Source organism: Doryrhamphus excisus, chromosome 1, assembly GCF_030265055.1.
Source record: "Doryrhamphus excisus isolate RoL2022-K1 chromosome 1, RoL_Dexc_1.0, whole genome shotgun sequence".
Lineage (NCBI taxonomy): Eukaryota > Metazoa > Chordata > Actinopteri > Syngnathiformes > Syngnathidae > Doryrhamphus > Doryrhamphus excisus.
In genome coordinates this window covers 6,928,981-6,952,727 of record NC_080466.1, presented here as the reverse complement: position 1 = coordinate 6,952,727, position 23,747 = coordinate 6,928,981, and the positions used below count along the sequence as shown (strand labels likewise).

General features: G+C 41.1%; 1 protein-coding gene across 14 annotated transcripts in view; it reads right to left on the bottom strand.

Annotated features, from left to right (window-relative positions):
* The window catches only part of LOC131137438 (receptor-type tyrosine-protein phosphatase delta-like), a 126,649-nt gene extending 105,365 nt beyond the window's left edge, over nucleotides 1-21,284 (bottom strand). For 13 of the 14 annotated variants that reach the window (XM_058085427.1, XM_058085448.1, XM_058085475.1 and 10 more), the window contains exon 1: nucleotides 408-522. The gene's annotated coding sequence lies outside the window, so the exon portion shown is untranslated. Of the gene's footprint in view, nucleotides 1-407; nucleotides 523-18,270; nucleotides 18,316-21,207 lie in introns of those variants that run through there. The other variant, XM_058085433.1, reaches the window with a different exon arrangement.
* Between the last annotated feature and the right edge of the window lie 2,463 nt (nucleotides 21,285-23,747).

Sequence of the window (23,747 nt, the reverse complement as noted above, 5' to 3'; positions counted from 1 at the left end):
CCTGCAGCGACAGGAGCTGCAGCATGACAGTCAATTGGTGGACATGGGTGCAAAATAACATGCAACAATAATGGTCTGTAAGCTACTGTTGCTTTTACACCACAAGATCTAAAGAACACCATCCTCTCTCACACACACACACACACCAGGAAGCTACCACACAAGCAAACTCCTAAAAGAGGTACAGTGAGATAACTGAAATCTAATTACATATATGATCATTATTCCGTCAGTCAAAGCCAGCACGGAGGCTCAAAACAACCTAAAGAGGAAGGCTGAAGTGTCAGTCATCAGAGGTCTGGGACGCACGAGTGATTGGATGGGAGACGATGCGTTCAGGTGCTTTCACATGTTATCATGAGAAGTTGATGCTAAAATACACACAGATAAAGGGCGAGCAGACTCACCATATCAGCATCCTGTCTACGGAAAAGTCAATACGAGCAGACTGAAGCTCTCTCCGTCCGTCGCCTGTCTTGTGTTAACATCCACCGTGGCTGCAGCCGCTCTGCCCAAATGATCCAGCACCGTGCGCTTTTTCCCTCCCTCCCTTGCTTGCTACCTCCTCCCACCCTTTCTCTCTTTCTCTCTCTCTCTCTTGCACAGTCTCTCTCGCTCCAATAATTTTCTGCCCAGTGTGGACAGGACTCAGTAAAGGCAGATGCCATATTGCTGGTGTGGTGGCTGCAAGTGCAGCAAAGTTAAAGCACATTGCACACATAGTTCACAATGCCCTTTTTGGAAGAAAGGTTGTATAATGTGCAGCTCAGACAGAGAGTGTACACAAACCGGTCCTGAATTGGAGTGGCTAGAAATGAGGGTTTATCAGGAGAGCCATCAGTGCATGTGATGACTACTAACTGATGTATCTGCAGTCAATGTCACTGTTAAATCATATTTACAGTCTATTTTAAGGCTCTAAATCCTCAAGCTTTATCCTTTTTTGTTTACCTGCATGGTATTCATGTTTGAATGATACATAAGCTTCCAGGTAGGTGGCGGTAGTGATCAAATGGATCAACAGGCTGTGGAAGAAGTAGACAGGAACACCACTGACAATGGTGTATGGAGCAAAAGAATGCCCCTCAGAGGCATTATGTCACTATAAAGGTCTTAAATTCCCATAGCTGACATCATGCATTAGCAACTTGAATTGTGATTGAATCAACAGCACCTCTGCTGGTTGCATCCAAATAGTGCAGGTTGAGTGAGTTCTTCAAGACTAATTATTATGCACATCCTTACATCTAATATCTCTCAAACTGTTGATTTTGGGTGACTTTATGAAGAAAAAGTATACGTATATACACACCACTTTAAGCTACACATATTAAATCAATTACACGGTCAAGTGCAAAGTAACAGTGATTATGTAAAAAGTGGATAAAGTGCACTTGAGCACTTCTTGGAGACAGAAACACACTCTAAGAAGAGTGTGGACACCGCTCACATCTCATTAGCATTAAAGCTACAGACACACAAAACTACATTTTTACAAATGTAAGAATGTAAGAACCACCAACCGCTAGCGTGTTACCAATAGTGGTCTAAAAGAATAGATCATCCAAAATATATATACATTTTTTTCCCACAATTAAAATTACTTTCGTTCAACCCATATAAAATAGCTACCGTTCATGGCTGTCACTCACCGTTTTCTGGTATTCACATAAGTATGTGGTGTATTACAACACACAAAAGGAGTCTCAGAGAAGTGACGGACAATAAGAGTCGTTGTGTGGTTATAATAGGCTATACCATGGTTCCTTGCCACTGCACAGTTTCAATTTCGACTCTATCATGTTTTTTTCTAAATAAATTATTTGATAAAGTAGCACTGTTTAGTGGTAGGCTATGGCTGATTGAAACAAAAAAAGTATACATATTGTATAGTATACATAAAGTATACATACATATTGCACATTTTCAACCATAAAGATGTGATACTGTATATAGTGTATATCTGTGACTTATGTGTGTCTTTATAGGGCAGGTACTGGGAAACTAGCTGGAGAGTTTGTTAGTTTGTGGAGAGCGTGAATGACTGGTGTGAGTTGTGGCAGACAGCAACCCCTGTGTGGATGGTCACTGTAGCAGAATGCATGTAGCATTCTGGTTGTTAATAAAGTGATTAAAATGCATTGTGACAAACTCAAATTCATACCTATGGACAATTTGGAGTCACCAATTAACCTAACATTCATGCTCGAGCGGGACACACTCCCGTGTATGATGCCCAGTTCAGATTTTTTGTTAAAATTAAATTTTTTCTTGTTCATATTACCACAAAAATGCAAAGCATCCAGGAAGTGACGTCATACGCATCTATAAAGAAGGTCAGGTCTGGAACCAATTAATCCCTATAAATGAGGCATTACCGTACAGTTAATGGTAGCTTTCATTAGTAGCTAAACTTAGCTACATCGCTATAAAGAATGTGCATGAGTTTTAGGTGGTCAAAGCAGAAAGAGGGAGATTATAATGCTATTTGTACATTCAAATGTTGGCTGGAAGAATCTGCTGCATACTGTCCCTTTAAGTTCATTCAAATTCCCTTGACGCTCAGCATTTAAAAGAGATTTTAAATTGTAATTTACAATGCGATGTCATGACTTGGCTTGGTTTATGTCTATTTATTAGGCAAACAAGAAATGTGTGCGACTTCAGTTTGAAATGTGATGGATGACTTATCTTTACAGTCATCTGGAAGCCAAAACAGCACATTTCTACTGTAATATATGTTATCATGGCAGGGCAGTTTTGTGGGCAATTATATCGAATGAATGACAGCAAATCATTTTCAAGGCACTGAGGATAATTAACAACAGTTGGAGGGAGCTAAATTTAAACCACAAACGCTTGCATGCACAACGTTTTGGTGAGCGTCTTAACGGGCCTGTTTGCATAAGGGCTAAATGGAAGATGGAATTTTAAACAAAACAATGTTGGTGCATGAGACAACATCCAAAGAGACACACACATGCACGCACTGACTAATCTGAGTGTGCTGACCTTGAACACCAAATATAATCAGTGGTGCAGCAGATTCCCATTAGTGCGATGTAAATGAGATGGAGGAGCATAAACGCGCTTTTGTTGCAGAAACTCTCCTGCTCATTGGCTGCAAGATAACACAACCTCAGGTTGGGGACACTACACACACACTGACAGGCTGGAAAGCCCCAACGCAAGAGGAAAGATTGTAAACACAGAGCGGGGGAAGGTGTTATCAGCAAATTGTGAATAGAAGCCATTAACAGTAATAGAAATGATAATTATTTTGGCCATCATCTTGACCACAGAAAAAAGGAAACCTCAAAAAGTGATGCTTGATGCAGAATTTTGCAATGATCGCTTCAATTTACATCTACTTTCATATAGGTTCCATTCATTGTAGCGATGATCAAAACGAAGCCTGTGTCCATCACTGCATCCACACTGAAGAGTAACAGAAATTCAATTACCATGCTAGCTTATGCAAAAGCTAATGCTTATGTCAGCTTTCTTAACAGTGAATAAAATATGTCTCGGTGGATAAGATGGGGTGGATGTAATTGAATGATTCTGTACATTTTTGTCTCCTATGCGGCTCTATGGGGTGCAGACGCAGCAGTTTGTGCATAAGGACAACACACTTGAATAGCATCAATGTGTCTTTAAAGGGAAAAGGCTTGGGAGGACAGTGTTATAGAAGCATTCACCTTCAAGCTACATTTTTTTTTAAGCCTGAGCAAGTACTTTTCTTAGAGTTTGAAGCACCACTGCGGGGGATGCCACACAAGCCTATCATCAAATAATTAACAACGCATGTGCCTTTGCTTTGTTTTCTTCTAGCTCTTATAGTGACATTTTCCAAAAGGAGCAGCCTCATCAAGGAGTGTTAAGAGAATAACAACATGAGAAAAAAATCGAGTCACTTTCAAACCAATATGACCCCAGTGTCATCATAAATGATGACACTTATTGTTTAAGGTTTTAACTTCTTCATGTGATTAAATGTGAGTCATCTTCATCACGGTTCTTACTATTAACAATGCTTAACTTCTTTTTACACTTGTATGAAAGTTTATTCATTTTTTTGTGTTTATCCTCAAGAGGGTCGGGGGTATAATGGAGCCTATCCCAGCTGTCTTCGGGCGAGAGGCGGGGTACACCCTGCACTGGTCGCGAGCCAATCACAGGGCACATATAGACAAACAACCATTCACACTCACATTCATACCTATGGACAATTTGGAGTCGCCAATTAACCTAGCATGTTTTTGGAATGTGGGAGGAATCCGGAGTCCCCGGAGAAAACCCACGCATACATGGGGAGAACATGCAAACTCCATACAGAGATGCCCAAGGGGGAATCGAACCCAGGTCTCCTGGCTGTGTGGCTAACCACTTGTACACTGTGCTGTATGGAAGTTAATTCGTTCCTTTTTATGTTTTTGGAATGTGGGTGGAAACCCGGAGAAAACCCACGCATGCACAAGGGTGGAATCGAACTCGGGTCTCCTTGCGGTGCAGCCTGTATGAAAGCTAAGTATGTTAAAATGTCATTTAAATAAAAAAAATTAAATTTGCCCATCATCCACAATCCTTATGTTCGACAATAACACACATCTTTCCCTTTCCTGTGCATTGTAGATAGTGAAAAACTGCTAAAAATAAACAACTAATAATTCACATAATGGGATTCACCTATATCACCTATTTCGGATTCACAAATATCAGAAAAAAAAAGTTTCTCTCACTGCAGGGTTTGTTAGCACTGATAATTCTTCGTTCATTGTGATGCAATCTCTTGGAGCAATGTCCTCCTCCCAGATACACAAAGCCTTTCCATTGATGACAACAATGTGTGCCACTAGCTTCTGGATCCTCATTTGTCCCAAATTAGTCAGTGGCGACTCTCACCCAGTCTGTGTTAGTAAATGTCGACATGCACTACATTACCTTATCGCTCTAGGGGAGAATTGGAAGTAGAAGCTGTTGTTAAGGGTGTTGTGCTAATAAAACAATAAAGACTTTATAGATATTGCTGCACACCGTTGATCCTGGTTTGTTATATAACAAGAAACATAAAGTCTGGAAGCTTAGTGACAGCTCTCATAACTGTGTTATTTGTGTTTGCATGACAGTTCCATGCAGTGTTGATTGCAGTGGTATGGAAGGTCCTACCACACACTGTGCAATGAATACCTTGTTGTATTATCATCTTTGTAGAGGCATCACAGATCTACACATACACATATATAAACACAGCGGTCTCCCTAGTGTGCACACATACTAGAGCTGTACACGGTTCCAATCAAATACACACACACACACACAGAGACACTCAAAAGATAATAACTCAGCACATTAGAGATAAGGGTCTTGCTATCAAGATAACTTCACTGACTGAAATGGGATGTAGAGCTATATTTGATGGCCCTCGTGTGGGAGCACCCACAATGCACCGCAGGCGCCAAGCTGCAAGGCACAGCTGTGTTCACCATATAGACCTCCACTAAATGCATCCCGTTCATCAAACGGTGCTTCTTCTGTCGATTCACAATCCCGACAGCATAAATCTACGCTTCCTAGCGGCTCTCAATCACATAATCAAGCGGCTCACAGATGAATCTTTATTCATATGCAGGGTCCATTTAAAGGCTTTTGCTTTTACTGTATCTGTATATGTGATAAATCACGGGATTTGAAACACACACACGCAAATACACAAAGCCAATTTTACACACTCCCTGGGGGAATACCACACATAGCATCAAGCAACTAATTTATCAGTTGTCAGTGGCTGTAGTCATGCATGAACTCTGCTATCTCCTGACATTTCCTGTCACTACACTACACTTGATTGGTGTCTACTAAACCCTGCATCACACACACACACACACACACACACACACACACACACACACACACACACACACACACACACACACACACACAGTTGTACAAGTGACTTTTTAATTGACTTGTCACTTTATTGTTCGTGATACTGCCTGCGACCGCATTAAGCAAATTGAAGGTGGCTAAATGAAATACCTCTGGCTCTTAAGGTGAATAATGGAAAATGTTCTCAATTACGTTATATATGATTTGGAAACCCTACACCAACATTATGACCTAAATGTCTATTAATGGAAATACATGACTGTAGTGTCTTTGTGCCTAACCCACTAAAATGAAAGAAATACCACAAGACAAGTTTACATTTAAGTGAAAAGCTGTTGTATTTGACATCTTTTGTTACATATCCAAAGCTTGTGGTCGTGAAATAAAATGTAACTCAACAAGTCATGTGTGTTTTTTTTTAATCTCAAAGGAACGGATGCAGCATATCCTCCAGCTGTCTGAAGGACGCCATCGTTCAATGTAGTATGTGAAACGTAACAAATAAATGCAAATGAGTTGTTTGTGGTTAACTAGTAATAGCAATGTTTTGCTACTAACCTTAAGTATCACTGAAAAGATAAACTGAATACAATAAAGAATATACGCACGCCAATGCGGAAATTGATATGACATTTTAATGTAGGTAAACCGCTAAATATAAACAATTTAACAACGGACAATATACTGTATATATAAAAGAACCCAAGTCCCAGACAAACCTTGCTGTGTCACCTTGAAAGTTCAACGAGTGACTTATGAGGAGGGTGCAGAGCAGAAGCCCATTAAAGCCATGACATTTGAATTAATGTCAGCATCATAGTTACAGCTGCAGCGCCTCCCACTTGCATTCTACACCCACAAACTTGCCTCAACCACCGCTGGTTCATGATTAATAGTGATAAAACGCTTGACCCCTACTTCCATGTGCATCCATTCGCTGAATATTTTGTGTATACTTTAACCATAACTATCCCATTTGTTTACTTAGTACTTGTTAACCCTCCACAAGTGATGCTAATTTTAGCTGCTACTACTATAATGTGAATTTGTGTAGTTACAGTATGTTCCTGTGATGCTGAGAGTGGCACACCAGCAAGTAGTTTCCAATTAGCCTCTACTATGACATGTTTTGATAGAACTCATAAGTGTTTTTATCTGACAAATCTTAAGTAAGTTTGATCTAATGTAAGGCAGCAGCTGTTGAACTTTGATGTAAAAATAGTCACACATCATGTTGAATTGCAAGGTTTACAGTGTGCATACATCCAGGGCTGTTGACAGCTTAGGCTGTGTCCGGGACATACTAATCTGAGTGCCCCCAACATGTTTTTGGAATATGGGAGGAAACCGGAGTACATGAAAAAACCCACGCACGCACAGGGAGAACATGCAAACTCCACACAGAGATGCCCGAGCGGAGTAACATCAAAGTTTGCCATTTACATTAATTAAGTTGTAATGCTATGATTAATACATCATAACTTTACAAAAATAAAATTCTTATTATTTTCGGGCTGCACGGCGGACGAGTGGTTAGTGCGCAGACCTCATCTCCTCACATCTAGGAGACCCGAGTTCAAGCTCACCCTCGGCCATCTCTGTGTGGAGTTTGCATGTTCTCCCCGTGCATGCGTGGGTTTTCTCCGGGTACTCCGGTTTCCTCCCACATTCCAAAAACATGCTAGGTTAATTGGTGACTCCAAATTTTCCATAGGTATGAATGTGAGTGTGAATGGTTGTTTGTCTATATGTGCCCTGTGATTGGCTGGCAACCAGTCCAGTGTGTATGCCGCCTCTCGCCCGAAGACAGCTGGGATAGGCTCCAGCATACCCCTGACCCTCGTGAGGATAAACACAAACAAATGAATGAATTATTATTTTCAATTTATTGTCCAAATTACGGTATTCCTTTTTATGCCCACAGTTGCCATGATATTGCTCCACAGTCATAATATAGATCATACGGCAGATTGAAGAGTAACAACAGCATTTTTCCATTATATGACACACAGCCTTCTTTATGTGATGTGTGTATGGGCCTGTTAAAAGGCATCTAAATGTGTTCATTTTGTGCTCACAATAGCAAGCCTCCCCGTGGCTTTATTGAGGAGAAAAATGTAATTGCTATCTTTTCCAATTGCAAACTGATCAATTCACTAAAGCTGGCGCCAAAGTGTTTTATTTCAATCTCAACGTAAGTGCTGTGACAACGTCATTGTCTGAGTTAATTGTCTTTTGCAGAGACAACACAAGATGCACTTGGCTAGGCTGGATGGTGAGTTCCTACCAGCTCTGAATGTAAAGCAGCATTGTAAAGAAACAGTCAGGGACGAGCTGCGATATGCACTTTAATCAGGTAGCAGAGATTGATACACTGCACAAGACCTGCAAATGGCAGTAAGGTATGACTCTGCAGTGTGTGCGAGTGTGTCTTCTCGCATGTGTGTCTACGAGAAAGGTCTGAAAATGAGAATGTGTCTGAAAAAACAGCACAAAAGAAAAGAGACCAGCCGTTTATTAAAAACTAAGAAGGGGGGGAAGAAGGAATGATGAACATCCAGCCACATGGAGGAAATTGCATTTGGTCATATTGAGCCGGCTGGAAAGATGAAGTATGCACATAGATGTGCACATCTTCATGATAGCACCTATTAACAGTTGAGAAAAGATGGTATTTGCAGAGTATAAACTGAACACATACAGTATACGTATACTGTACTGTGCATGTGCTGGGTAAGCCAGCAGACACCGGGAGAAAAACATGTAGCAAGAGTGAGAAGGGGGAAAATGTGAGCAAAGAGGAGGTGACAGAAACATGTAGAGTAAGGAAAAATAAACGACAAAAATTGGAGGAAAATGAAGGAAAAGAGCAAAAAAAAAGTCAGAGCCCAAAATGAGTCATCCTGCACTTGCTACATGACTGGAGCTGGTGTGTTCTCCCAAGAGGTTCGTGAAGAAACACACATACAAGTAAGCAATATATATTCATATAGAACTGAGAACTATTACTATAGAACAGTGCCCGGTGCTTCTCAAATTTTGGGGCGGGTCCCCTCGGGGGGACGCTGAGAACTGTCGGGGGGACGTTAGAGGCAACATGCAATTTGACTCTTGGATATGCTTGAATGCTTTCCATTTTTCCTGGTTTCTGTCTGTACTGTACAGATGAATTCATTCATTCATTTTCTAACACTTACTATCCTCACGAGGGTACCGGGAGGTGCTGGAACCTATCACAGCTGTCTTCGGACAAGAGGCGGGTTACTCTGGAATGGTCGCCGGCCAACCACAAGGCACATATAGGCAAACAACCATTCACACTCACATTCATACCTATGGACAATTTGGAGTCGGCAATTAACCTATACAGATAAATTAATAAAGTTATTAACATGGTTGTTTGATATATGTGCCCTGACTGGCAACCAGACCCCCCCCCCCCCCCCCCCCCCCGGCCCATTTGCAAAAAGTAATAAACAACCCTCGGGAGGGCAAGTGGCATAGAAGATTTATGGATGGATGGGTGTATATAATAATAACAATTTACGTTAAAATTGTTAGTTGCATTTCTGAAAGTGCTTTTGCTTGTGTGGACGAGCTGCAATGTGTATGTGAGTACCAGACAAACAAAAATTGAAACCAACTGTATATATTTAGGTTTTAAAAAATTTAACCTTGAGCTTGTTGGATACGGTTCCTTTAACAATGGCAGCATACATACAAGGAAGTGATTATTCTTATTATTTCCGATGGGAACAATCAGACAAAATGGACCAGCCATCCGGATTGTACATATTACATTAGATGCTACCATGTACTTTTTGGTGTGAGATCCTCCGAAATTCATGTTCTGCAGCAAGCGTTTGCCCCTGTGTGAACCCAACTACACCGCCTCCCCCCGCTAAAAAAGCATTATGTTGTGAGTGTGGAGCAATTGGAGTCATCAGGTTCCCTGGCAAGAGGACAGCCCATTAACCAGGGATGCTGACTCTCTCCAAATGGGTGACGAGTGACAAGCTGAGCAGCGACCATATTAGTGAAGAAGTGCACGACTGCATTTTGTTACGCTGCAGCCCAACATACCAACTGCCTCTAAAAAGCACATATTGCAGTCGAACAGATGTATTTTAATACAAATGCAAGAAAGACAGCGGCAAACGCAGTATTGAGACTCGTAACATGCACATTGGTTTGGAGGATACTTCAAAATGGTGTGTGTTGCATGCATACAGACACATTCACGCGTCTTCGCAAAGTGGTTGTCACTGTGATTGGTTCCCTCTGCTGAAGGCCAACCCGCAATAGGCAATTATCTGTTATTATACACCACAGCAGGCCTGGATGCCTCATGTGCACATCTATGAGAGTGTGTATGATGTGTATTTGCGTACGTGGGTGTCATCGTGGGCATGATTGGCAAATTGCTGGCTATGTATTACAGTGTGCTGAAAGAAGGGGAGGAGAAATGTCGATTGGAAGAAAAAAAAAAAGGGAATACAAAGACGCTGATTGTATTTGACAGTGGTAGAGAAGACGGCCTCATGGGGAGCCACAGACCTCCAGTGAGTTGCGTGCTGATGACAGATGTCTGGTGGCCCGAGACATGAGAGAGGCAGCCAAGCCTAAGCGGAGCTCGCCACAGACTGAGGAACTCAGTCAGCGTATGACTAGTGTTCCATCATGGATGAGCAGGATATGACTGAGCGTTGTGCGGCTGGATTTTTAAACACCATATGAAAGTGTTTGGAATGCATGATGGGGGCCAAGAGCACACAAAGAAGCTCATGTAATGCACAAATACCGCCCTAATTCAAAACAATGCATTGTGAAGAACAGAAGACACCAGAAAAAAATAAAAATGGCTGACATTAACAGCAAATGGGTGTTCCCAATAGGCTCCAGCATGCCCGCGACCCTCATGAGCGGGTATAAGCGGTACAGAAAATGGATGGATGGATGGATGTATTAGTTTCATACATTGCACTTTTCTTTTCTCTCTTACGGATGTTTGCGCAACGTATGAATGTGCAACTTTCCAATGGGTTATCAGAATCTATGAATTACAATCAGGCGTTTCTCTGCGGTCCAGTTCAGTTGTTGCACATCATTTAATCATGCTTATTGTTTATGGTATGTGTTTGTATTGTAGGTGCAAACTCGTAATAACGACAATCCGTTGACATCGACAACCTTGTTATTGTCATAGTAAACATTGCTGATTTGAGAATAGGTCGGACAAAAAACACAAAAAGGGATTTTTCAGATTTTCCTCCCACATATTTATAGTGTAAGTATGCTCACAAATAATAAAGTGGACCGATTAGGCTTTTTCCACTTTTCTGACCTATAAATGTAGTTAGAATGTTGTATTGTAAGTTTGGGATGGCTCAAAACGTTTGGTTTCAAAAGGCGTGGTAAAACTGCCCCTTTGTGATGTCACAGAGGAGTGGACTTCCTTATATGGGAGTGGCTATACTGTAAGCCAGATAAGTTCTTTGCCCTCCCCTAAGCTCTGCTACTCTTTTTACTTGCTAGCAATGGCTGGTACGGGAAAGCCACATTTGTTTAGAATTCCTAAAGACGGCACCATCAGGTCAGTGGACAAGCTGGACAAGATGACAAACTTGCTGAAGTCCGATGCCTTTCCAACTACTTGATCATGTGGAAGAGTCAGAAGACCAAACAGTAAGTAACAGTTTATCAGTATCCTAACTGTGTTTATTTTGTCTAAGTCATGGAGCAAAAGCTCTTGCATACAGGAAGTGGGGTTGCCGTATCCCCCTGCAATTAGTGGCCACATTAGACATTACCAATACTATAGAAAATGCTAAAATGCTAACGCTAATTACCATTTAGAGACATATTGAAGTAACGTCCTTTCTTGAGAAACGTCAGACTGTCGAGTCTCTACTGGATGGGATTCGGAATCCAACACATATGGCCTTGGGTTAAAAGCTGACAAAAGTGAACGCTGTCAAGGGAAGTCCTTTTATACACTTGTGAGTGTGGCCAACCACGGCGGAGTGGGCGTGCCTGCAGGCGGGCCATTGGTGCAAAACAGGACATTTTTACAGGAACCCCAAAATCCAAAGAAATACAGCTGAATAGGTGCAGCTTCTGGAGGAACTAGAAAGCTTTGTGTGCTGGTTATTGTGTGTAGCTACTCTATAGGGGTCCACAACTCTATACAAACAAAATAGACAAAAGTCAAGCCCTCCAAATCTATCTTTTTGTACATTCTTAATGCATGCCCACTATGTATAGTATATTTATGAAGAAGGACACTGATCTGTCTCTAACTGATTTGTGGCTACAGGGATGCTTCCCTAATCCCCCATCCTAATCCATTGCCTGTGTGTTTGTTGTACATTAATGTGTGTGAGGCATGGTATTTAATCTTTCAGAGCCCCTCTCTTTCCCACGACTTCCACACTACATGTAATACCATAGAAAGACCTGAAGTTATCCACTGAAGCACTCAACACAATTGCCTGGACAGTGACACTGTACACAGCGATGCCAGTATCTCCATTATCGTTCGGACAGACAGAAATGTGAAAATATTTCTGACAGAAAATGATTGACAACCACTACACTACAACACACATCTCTCTTTTCTTATGGATACATCTTCTTCCTCTTCTTCTTTGACCAACAGTAACCCAATTTCCACCGGCAGCGCTTTTTCCTCACAAGGGCCGCAGGGGGTGCTGGAGCCTATCCCAGCTGTCTTTGGGCGAGAGGCGGTGTATCCCATTACATGTGATTATATTTCCCATTCAATTTCCTTGGTCATTGTTCCAGAGCCCAACCGAGATTCGCTATTTGGTGATGGCTGGTCAAGGACCTAACAAATTATTCTATTAATCAAAACAACAAACTTCAGACTAATTGACTAAGAAATTAATTGTTACTTGCAGCCCTAATTATGTGTCTTTTTTAACTAATACAGCTAAGGGAGACAGAAGCAATCATTACAATATTAAACATTAAATATGCTGCACCGTGCAAAGTGGTTAGCATGTGAGCTAGGAGACCCGAGTTCGATTCCACCCTCGGTCATCTCTGGGTGGAGTTTTCATGCTCTGCCGTGCATGCGTGAGTTTTCTCCGAGTACTACGGTCCTCCCACATTCCAAAAACATGTTAGATTAATTGGCGACTCCAAATTGTCCATAGGTATGAATGTGAGTGTGAATGGTTGTTTGTCTATATGTGCCCTGTGATTGGCTGGCGACCAGTCCAGGGTGTACCTCTTGCACGAAGACAGCTGGGATAGGCTCCAGCATGCCCGTGACCTCAACATTAAAAGTAGGAAAGTAGGATTCAAACATCCAGGGTAAATGACTGAGCTACAAACAATCCAAAACAAGAGCGTCTCAGCTTAATTGGTTGCACAAAGACCAAGCCAGGATTAGCAGACGTAGATTCATCAAGGTGGATTAGTATTTATGCGGCTTGCTTAAATAGATCTCGCTATCAATCTCAGTCTGGTCCAGGCTAGCTCCACAGAATAACTCCTCTTGGTAATTTATGTCATAACATAGCCCACCCTCCACTATCCCACTTTTGTGCAACCGGATGATGAGTGAATTGAGCCAGGATGACCAAGATATCCCGGCTTAATCCATGGATTTGATCATCGTTAGTGAACGGTTGCGGGACTCTCAACAATGCTAATCTTATTAGCATTGTTGTGCATGGTAAGGCTGACATTTATATGTGGGTGTGTGTGCCCTGCTGAATGGGTCTGGGGCCATCCTAATTATGTGGTGTGACTCACGTGAGGGTAATTACAGAATGAGAGACAGTGGGAACAAGGCTACGAGTGACCCAGAAATCCACAGGCTAATGAAGCAATAAGACACACACACTCTTGCTCTCTCGCCCAAATGCTCACCTCACAGGGAGGAAGGAATGGAGGGGGAATAATGTCTCCCTCAGACTTTATTAGAGAGAGTGGAGAGATTTTGGAGGAGCTGCCAGGAGACGGCCTGTCAGGCTCAGACCTCTTCCTTGTGGAGACTAATCTGGCTGCTCTTTGTTCTCCGTCATATCTGGCCACGGCTCCACAGCGCCAAGGTCCCATTCCACACGCACGGATTAAGCCCTGCTGGCCAATGTGAAATTCTCTTTTGAAGAATCATCTAGGTGTAATCCTTGTGTGAAGCCAAGGTGCAGCACATTCTACCTCTCACATGGACTAGAATACACAGCAGACTGCACATGCAGGAGGCAAGTATGTGTGATGTTTGGCTGGCCATGTGCTGCAAAGCCTTGGGGCTTCTTTCAAATGTTACATAACATGGGAATTTTAGTCAGGTTGCCCTCCACCCAAAATAAAAAAACAGTATTGGAGAAATTAAATATTTAAAAAACAGTCTATTTATAACATCTTAATAATTACAGTTTTTTTTCGTAGACACCAACGCATCAAGAAGAATAAAAGTGAAACAATGCACAAACATTTAAAGCAAATCAAGGGCAATTAAGGACTTTTCACTAAACTATTTAAAGAAAAAATCATTTTGTCTCATACTATCACCACAGTAGCAATATTTAGTCCAATTAAAATAATACAATTACGTATATTGTAATAACAAGACTATTGGTAATATTTGCAAACAAAAACATTAGCAATTATTTAAGAACAAAAATTCTTGATAATAAAAAAAATCTGTAGCCACCACAGCAATAATTATTACTATATTAGTTAATAAAAATGATTATATGTAACTAAAACAAAAACAAGCTAGCCAAGCCCACTATTTTTTACTTTGAAAACTATATTGCACAAAAGCAATCATTTGTATTTTTTACTGCAAATAAAAATGTTGATTGAAATAAAAAAGCAGTTTTGAGACAGTGGCAATATTTTACAACTAAATATAATAATACAAAAAATTCATTAATACTGGTACTATATTATACACTACTATAAGTATTTTTTGAGGGCCAGTTGTTTAGTGGTTAGAGCAGTGTTTTTCAACCTTTTTGAGCCACGGCACGTTTTTTACATTGGAAAAATTTTGTGGCACACCACTAACCAACATTATTTGCTTCTTTCAGTTTTTTCCTTGTTATGGACTCGCCACAGCAGATCCTTTTGATCTGCATACTAATTTAACCAACAATGTTACAACATGTACACAACATGTACACCCTCGGCCATCTCTGTGTGGAGTCGCATGTTCTCCCCGTGCATGCATGGGTTTTCTCTGGTTTCCTCCCACATTCCAAAAACATGCTAGGTTAATTGGCGACTCCAAATTGTCCATAGGTATGAATGTGAGTGTGAATGGTTGTTTGTCTATATGTGCCCTGTGATTGGCTGGCGACCAGTCCAGGGTGTACCCCGCCTCTCGCCCAAAGACAGCTGGGATAGGCTCCAGCACCCCCCGCGACCCTCGTGAGGAAAAGCGGTAGAAAATGAATGAATGAATGTTACAACATGTCACCACTACCTCTCACATGCATCACTAAGTCTATTAGAGGAACGAGGCAATCAGCTACGTGTTGCCACACGGACGAACATTGTATTGCTCTGCCAGTCTTTACACCAATGACACGCAACAATTACATAATATTTGCAGAAAATTATTAATACATATTAATTAAAAAAAGTGATATTGAATAATTCCTCACGGCACACCTGACGATTTCTCACGGCACACTTGTGTGCCGCGGCACAGTTGTTGAAAATCACTGGGTTAGAGTCAGGCAATCTGAAAGATCTGGGTTCGAATCTCTGTTTGATATACTCCGGTTTCCTCCCACATTCCAAAAACAGCATACCCCCGCAACCCTAGTGAGGACAAGCGGCATAGAAAATGAATGAGTTTTGTTTATTTTAATAATCTGTCTGATGATTTTATGTCAGTGTATCTATGTCAATATCTCTTGATATTGGTCCATCATGGTGGAAAGGGGCAGCTTTTAATTTACATTACTATCCTCACAAGGTCATCAGCGGCCTAAATGAATTCCCCCGTAGGGTGGATGGGTTCTCCCTTAGAGATAGGTGAGAGTGTTCTGTCATCTGGGAGGAACTTAGAGTAGAGACGTTATTCTCCACATTGACACGAGCCAGATGAGGTGACTCCTACATCTGGACGCTTCCGTGTGGAGGTGTTCCAGGCACGTCTGGCCAGCCTTGGGGGAAGACCCAGGACGTGTTGGAGAGACTGTATCTCTCAACTGACCTGAGAAGGCCTCAGAATCCTCCAGGAGGAGCTGGACGATTTAACTGGAGAGAGGGAAGTCTGAGTTTCTCTGCTTAGGGTGCTGCACCCATGACCTGACTCGGGATAAGTGGAAAAAGATGTATGGATGGATGAAATTGTGTACTTTTTTTTTTTTAAGAAACTGTTTAATATACTGACTGCATAATAGCAGCACTCCTTTCAAAGTTTTCAAAGTCAACAACATCAGAAGGTGAAGCACAATCTTAAAAATGCTTTACTTTTTGAATAAAATTCAAATGATCTCAACATCATCATTCACACAAACTGGGTAACTCATGCAAATGTGTGGTAACAGTGGAATTAAAAGGAGCTAGAGAGCAGAACATGGATTGTAGAAGCGGTGTTACTTCGTTGAAGATAATGATGCCGGAACATAATCTCAATGTTCTGGGCTGAATTAATTTAAATCCTTGCCTAATGATGTTAAAAAAAAGGATCATTTTTAAGGCAGCTTTAATTTAAACAGAAGATGATTCAGTGGGTTTTCTCTTGGAAGTCTGAAGAGCGTTTGACCGCAGATGCTGCATTTGCATAATCTATTCTGGACAATGTTCATCTTCTTTTTCTTAGAAATGTTTACTTAACCATCTTGATCACGGCTTGATGGAGCAATTCAAATGAACGGGTGTGTAAACATGGTGTCCTCCTCATAAATTCAGAGAATAAACGGATGACAGCCGGCTTAAAATGTAGGAAAAAGAGCCACCAGATGGCAGCAGATAGTGGTAGATCGCTATTTGATGGTGTCAGAGATCAGTGAAAATACATTTTGGCATGACAGAAAAAGATGTAGAATTAACACTTAAATGCACCAGCGACATGAAAACGTATATATATGTATATATATACACACACATTTAAATTATCAACAGGCAGAACAGCAGTATCATAATAATAATAATACTATTCATCATAATAACATAACTGTTCCGGCCATAGCCGTCACTTCCTGTCCACCACCAATTCTGCACCTGATTTAAACTGTCTTAAATGGCTTATTTTTTCTGATTCTATCTACTATATTGAGTAATATCAAAGCAAAGAGAGTTATTTCATGTCTAGATTGCAGAGGGTTCATTAATATTGATTGCTATTAGGCAGAAATTCATTTATCATGGTTGGGTCCAGAACCACCGAACTGTGATAAATGAGGGATTACTGTATATGTACTTAAATATTACTTTCCAGTTTATGTCAATGTTTTCAGTGACAGTGCTTTTCAAAAGACAATTGTTCTTTTTCTACAATGCTGATGTGTTTCCCATGCCAAACCTTGGCAGTATTATGACTCCACACAATTGGAGTTGCATGAGTAATGAATGAATTCAGACAATCCTGGCAAACCCAGCTGGATTTCACCCTATAAACACAGCTGTGTCACATCATCTCCATCGACGTGACAATTGAACGGGACACTAAACACAACCACTCACGGCATGCGTGTCCATTCTCAGTCAACCAACGACATGGTCATTCGACAAGGTTGAATCAAAGGAAATTTGTTGAAGACATTTAAGCTGAAGCCAACATAAGATGACCTATTGTCATGTTGTCACCAATAATATCAGGCCACGATAACAACATCAATCTTAATGTAAACCACCCCCAGTGGACACACTCACCAGGGACATAAATATGGAAACTCTATGCCCATTATTATAGAACTAAAGAAGCCTTTTGAATGAAAGGTGAAACATCTTCAACAAACGAGAAGAGTCCAGTTTCCTCAATTTAAATCTGGGAACCAATCATGACGTCAGTGTGTTGGTGTGTGAAGCAGAGAGGCAGGTTACCCCCAACCTACGCTGTGTCTCTTATTTGCAACATATGTATACGTGTGTGTGTGTGTGTGTGTGTGATAGAGAGAGGAACTTGACGGCGATCCTCACAAGACCACATACACACACATGCACCAGCAACACTGCACACATAAGCTGGAGGCAGCAAGCACTTCATTTCCAATTCCACCCCCTGTCCTCACCCTCTGCACCCCTCATATACCACTCAGGCCTCCCCAGCACTAATGTGCATTGTCAATATAACACCCTCACAGACGGCGACTGGAAATCACTTGAAAAACATGCCAGAAATGCCCACACACACATACACACACACAAGCACGGAAACACACAAATTACCTTTAGTCATGGTTCATGCGGAAGCAGGACAATTTGAAGTGGGAGCTGAAATGAACAGAAAGACTGTTAACTGTCTGCAAACTTGATTAATCAACAATATCTCACGTGTCCAGAAGAGTAATTTGCTTGATAAACTTGTCGTTTGGATGAAGGGCCTGCAGACACATTGGCTGGCTAAGTGGGCCAATCAATTCTTCTTTTTCAGAACTTTTTGCAGCTCACTGACATATATCAATTCATGATTAAGAACATAAAAATCATTCATTTACTAAAAGTGTTGGCCATGTTACACACAAAATGTCTACATGTACGTATAGATAATATTGTATGTAATGCTATGGAATGTATTATCTACTATGGTCATCACACTACTTCACTTTTATTATAAAGTAACATAAACTGTAAAAGAACGAGTTTCATACTTTGATATATAAAAACTAATATTGTAAATAAAGCAGAAAAATTGAATAAACAGGAGTCAATGTGTATTTTTGGAATTGTATCAATACACAAAAAAGAAGAAATACATACAAAAACATTTATTTTTGGCAATGATTAATTTGTTTCATACTTACAAGTTAAATTATGGAACATTTAGAAGATTTATAGTACACTTGCACAATTCAAAGTGTCCAAAAAGAAGTAAGAAGAAGGAAAATTAATTATAATACAACTAAATAAAGCAACTGAAGACAGATATAGATGGATAAATAAATAAAAGCATAAAAACTGACAGAAATAAAATATAAAATATAAACCAAGGCACGACATTCAGAAATCAATAACTTATTAAATAATGATAGATGAACACCTTCTCTGAGCTACCACCTCCTGGTGGAGGAGTTTACGTGTCCCGATGATTCTAGGAGCTAAGTTGTCAGGAGCTTCTATGTCCCTGGTAGGACCATCCAAGACAAACAGCTTCTAGGTGAGGGACCAGACAAAGTGTAGCTCAAATAGCCCAAGTAGCCCGGGCCTGCCCCCCTGGGCCCAGCAAGGCAAAACTCAAAGGAAGCAACATGAGCTTGGGTGGCAGCCATAAGAGGAGACCTTAGCAGTCTGATACTCAGCTGCAAAAGTTTACATGGAATGTCACTTTTCTGATGGGGAAGCAGCCTGAGCTGGTGGGCGAGGTTGAGAAGTCCCAGGGAGATAAAGTCCTCATCATATAGGAAGGACTATGCATTGAGAGGTGATAGTGTAAATCCATAGTGTCATAGTGTAAATCCCAGAACCCTTTGGTAGACATCAGTGGTGAGGAATGTTGTCAAGCCGAAGGAGTCCCATGGGCCTAAAAGCTGGACACAGCTGCAAGCGGTTGGTGGAGGCAAAAACTTGGGATGTAGGAAGAGTCTGGAGAAGCTGTGTTATGTTTTCCAATGTGGAATCACACTTTTCAGCCTTCCTGGTATTGTCTATTCAGGGATTCTCGAAAGGGGGGTCCGGCGGATAGTTGAATCTTGGCTTAAGGAGCAGTGTGATTTCCATCCTTGTGGGAAATGTGGACCAACTCTCCACTCCCAGCAGGATCCTTGAGGGTGCATGGAAGATTACCCAACCAGTTTACTTGTGTTTTGTCCTCGAAGAAGGCATTCAATTGTGTTGGGAACATTGAGGAATTGGCTTAATAATTAATAATTGCAATATAAAAAAAATTATAGATCAGAATATTTATTTAGACCACCCTCGGCCATCTCTGTGTGGAGATTGCATGTTCTCCCCGTGCATGCGTGGGTTTTCTCCGGGTACTCCGGTTTCCTCCGACGTTCCAAAAACATGCTAGGTTAATTGGTGAATCCAAATTGTCCATAGGTATGAATGTGAGTGTGAATGGTTGTTTGTCTATATGTGCCCTGTGATTGGCTGGCGACCAGTCCAGGGAGTACCCCGCCTCTCGCCTAAAGACAGCTGGGATAGGCTCCAGCACCCCCGCAACCCTCGTGAGGAAAAAGCGGTAGAAAATGAATGAATGAATGAATGAATATTTATTTAGAATTAATCAAAATTAGTATTTTTTTAACATACTGTACCAACATTTGCAATCGTTGTTTAATAATGTTCTTAAAATAAAAAAAAAATACTGGTGGAACAGTGGCACTGTGTTTTTTTACCCACTGTAATATAAAAAAAATATGTACTGTAACAACTGTAGCAATAAGAAAATAAAATATAATAGTGCAGGAATATTATGTAAAAGTGTAAAAAGTGTCTGCTAAAGTAAAATTATATGCCTTGCTCAATAGAAAAGACTGACCATTCAGGGATCTGACCCTGAGTTGTTATTGTACAGTATCTGCTGGGTGTGTTGCTGCCACCTGTAGAGTAGATTGAGTACTACAAAAACCCTGAGGACCCTGACCCTTGTGAGGTAAAACGAAGCTCCTTGTTTTTGATTATTTGAGAGCTATCCTCGTGACACATGTGACCTCCTCCGAGTGTACAGTAAATGGGACTCCCAGTGAAGTCCTCTTTCAAAGCATCTTTTTTGTATGGAAATGTGCTGGTTTGAAATGAGTCAGACAAAAGTGAAGGAAAGTGGTATTCCAGAGTGTGCATGCACACACACAAACACACACACACACACACACAGTCTTGGCATCTTTTAACAAAGTGAACGGGGTGAGCGCATGGTATATATTTAGAACTGTGACGGCATGAGAGTAAAAAAGCTCAGCGATTTGTTGGAGAGCTACACAGTCAATAATGCATAAGAGGCGGCCTTTTAGAAAGAGCCCAGGATCACCGCTGTGTCTTGTCTGCTTCTTACACACATCTGTCCACTTTGTAGAAGATGGTGGTTAAACTTTCATCTGTTTTCCCAATCTGCCTTCGCTTACTTTCCCATAGACGAGAGCTTCTCTATTTGCATATATAAACTTTTGGCAATCCGGGCAAGGAGATAAAAGTGTGGAGGTCATCATGGCGGAGAGCCCTTACCCCATCTCAGTGAACAGGTCCCCAGTGTTGCTTCATCCTTGAGGATTGAAAGAGTCAGAAATCTCCCCAGAATTCTCCTGCAACACAGTAGGGAGAGAGGGAAGGGGTGGGAAAGGGATGAGGAGATTAGGAAAGAGAGCCTTCGCCTTTCAAAATTCAACGCTCTTAAAACCAACTCTGGCTTTCAGCTAAGTTCCCTCCGGTGCTTCATTCACACGTGTGTGTGCGTGCGCTTATGTCACGGCATTCCAATTGTAGGAACTGGTATGCATCCTAAGTTTAAGTACTGCAGTGGAGTTGTAAAAGCACAAAGGGTCAAACGGGCGGCACTGTTTCAATTCCCACACCGGGTGGGGGGGGGCTTTTAAGTTGTGCACGTGTGCGAGCAAGAGAAAAAGAGTGTGTGTGCATGTAGGCATGCAAATGAGTGTTGAAAAAGCATGCAACACCTCAGTATGATAAGCACATTTTCCGACACATCAAAAGAGGTTGCATTAGGACACATATGTGAATACTAACACGGAAGTGAGTGCAACGTAAGCAGCAAGACACTGTGTACATTTGCACATCCTATGAGAACTCGCCAACTCGGTTTGCAATTTAAGTAACCCTGCCATCTTTGCAGGCAAGCACCCACAAATTAGCAAATCCAACTCTTCATTATTACTCAGGAGACAGGTTGAGTGAAGCACTATGATGCCTCATTGGTAAATGGAGCAACATGCCATAGCACTGATTCACCACTGGTCTGTGCTGTTACACCACACCTGTATCTGTGCTTCTGGCATACTTACTTTATAATGGAAGACCATGATGGCAGCATGCTTTAGTCATTGGTAGATAGATCAAATATAAATCAGGAAAGACTAGGAAGTGTATCACTAATGTGTTGCAATTTTTAACCAATAAAAGCACTTTTTCAGGTAGTGATGATGTGTAAGGAATTTCCACCTCCAACACAAAATTAGGTACACAATATCATTTCATCCAGAGTTGCATTCAAAAATGCTCAATTCCCACTGGCACTAGAGAAGTATTGTATTATGTCAAAATATGTATTATTGTGTGTTTGTAACATTAGATTTTTTTATACATATTTGATCCAAAATGTACACAAATAGGCCGCACGGCGGTGAGTGGTTAGCAAGCAGGCCTCACAGCTAGGAGTTCAATTCCACCCTCAGCCATCTCTGCGTGGAGTTTGCATGTTCTCCCCATGCATGCGTGGGTTTTCTCCGGGTACTCCGGTTTCCTCCCACATTCCAAAAATATGAGTTAATTGGGGACTCCAAATTGTCCATAGGTATGAATGTGAGTGTGAATGGTTGTTTGTCTATATGTGCCCTGTGACTGGCTGGCGACCAGTCCAGGGTGTACCCCACCTCTTGCCCAAAAACAGCTGGGATAGGCTCCAGCACCCCCCGCTACCCTCGTGAGGATAAGCATAGAAAATGAATTAATTAATTATTGAATGTACACAAATAAAACATTAAATTAATACAGATCTGAAAATGTTTTAAGGGGACCTATTATGCTAATTTTTTTACCCTTTGTATTGAGTTGTGGTCTCCTATAGAGCAGTTACACACAATAACCCGCACAGAAAGCTTTTTCGATTTTCCATAATCTGCACCTATTCCAGCTATATTTCCTTGGATTTGTGCTTACTTCTTTTATCACGTCTTTTCAAAACAAGCATTTTGAGCCATCCAAAACTTCTTTTAAGGCTCACTTCATTGTCTGAAACTTTGGCATCATTTAACACGAGAATACAACATTTAATTTAGTTCAACCAAGTTTTGTGGCTCAAAAGTTCACACCACCATCTCCACTATGAGTGCGAAATCACATTAAAGGCAAAAAAAAGCCTATTGAGACACGAACAAATACAGTATGTCTTTGTCTTTTCTGTGTGTTGTAAATATTGAAACACTGCTAGCATGAATAACCTAATAATGCATGTACATGAGATTCAATTATTCCAACTGTCAATCTTTCATTTGAAAAACCAACATTGTGTCATTTTATATACGTGCTGTGACCATGTAGTAGCAGGCACATTCATGACAACTAGGAATGTCAAATGATTAAAATGTTTAATCCCATTAATCACAATTTTCAAATGAATCATGATTACTCAGCATTTGCAACTATGTCTGAAATATGCCTATTTTACCGTATTGTATTGAACAGGACAAGTCGAGTTCACATGTTTTGAGTCTATTTTCTGGCATTTCTTAGCATTAACATAACTTTCTTCCAGGGTGCACTGATTTCACAGAATCCATGGCAACCAACACTACTTTCATCAACAACAGCAGCACAGAGAGAGTGTTCGCTCCCACTAATTATGGCCAGGCAGAGAAAAACATTGCTTGTTTCATTTAATTGAGTAATCGGTTAGGTCTCAGACAAGGGTTTGGCGACCCGCGGCTCCAGAGCATGTGGCATGTGGCAAACACCCGAAGTTGATGCTTTTTTTTTGTATTTTTTACTGTATGTTCAGGTGCTCTGGTTGAAGAGGATGAGACCACACTGAA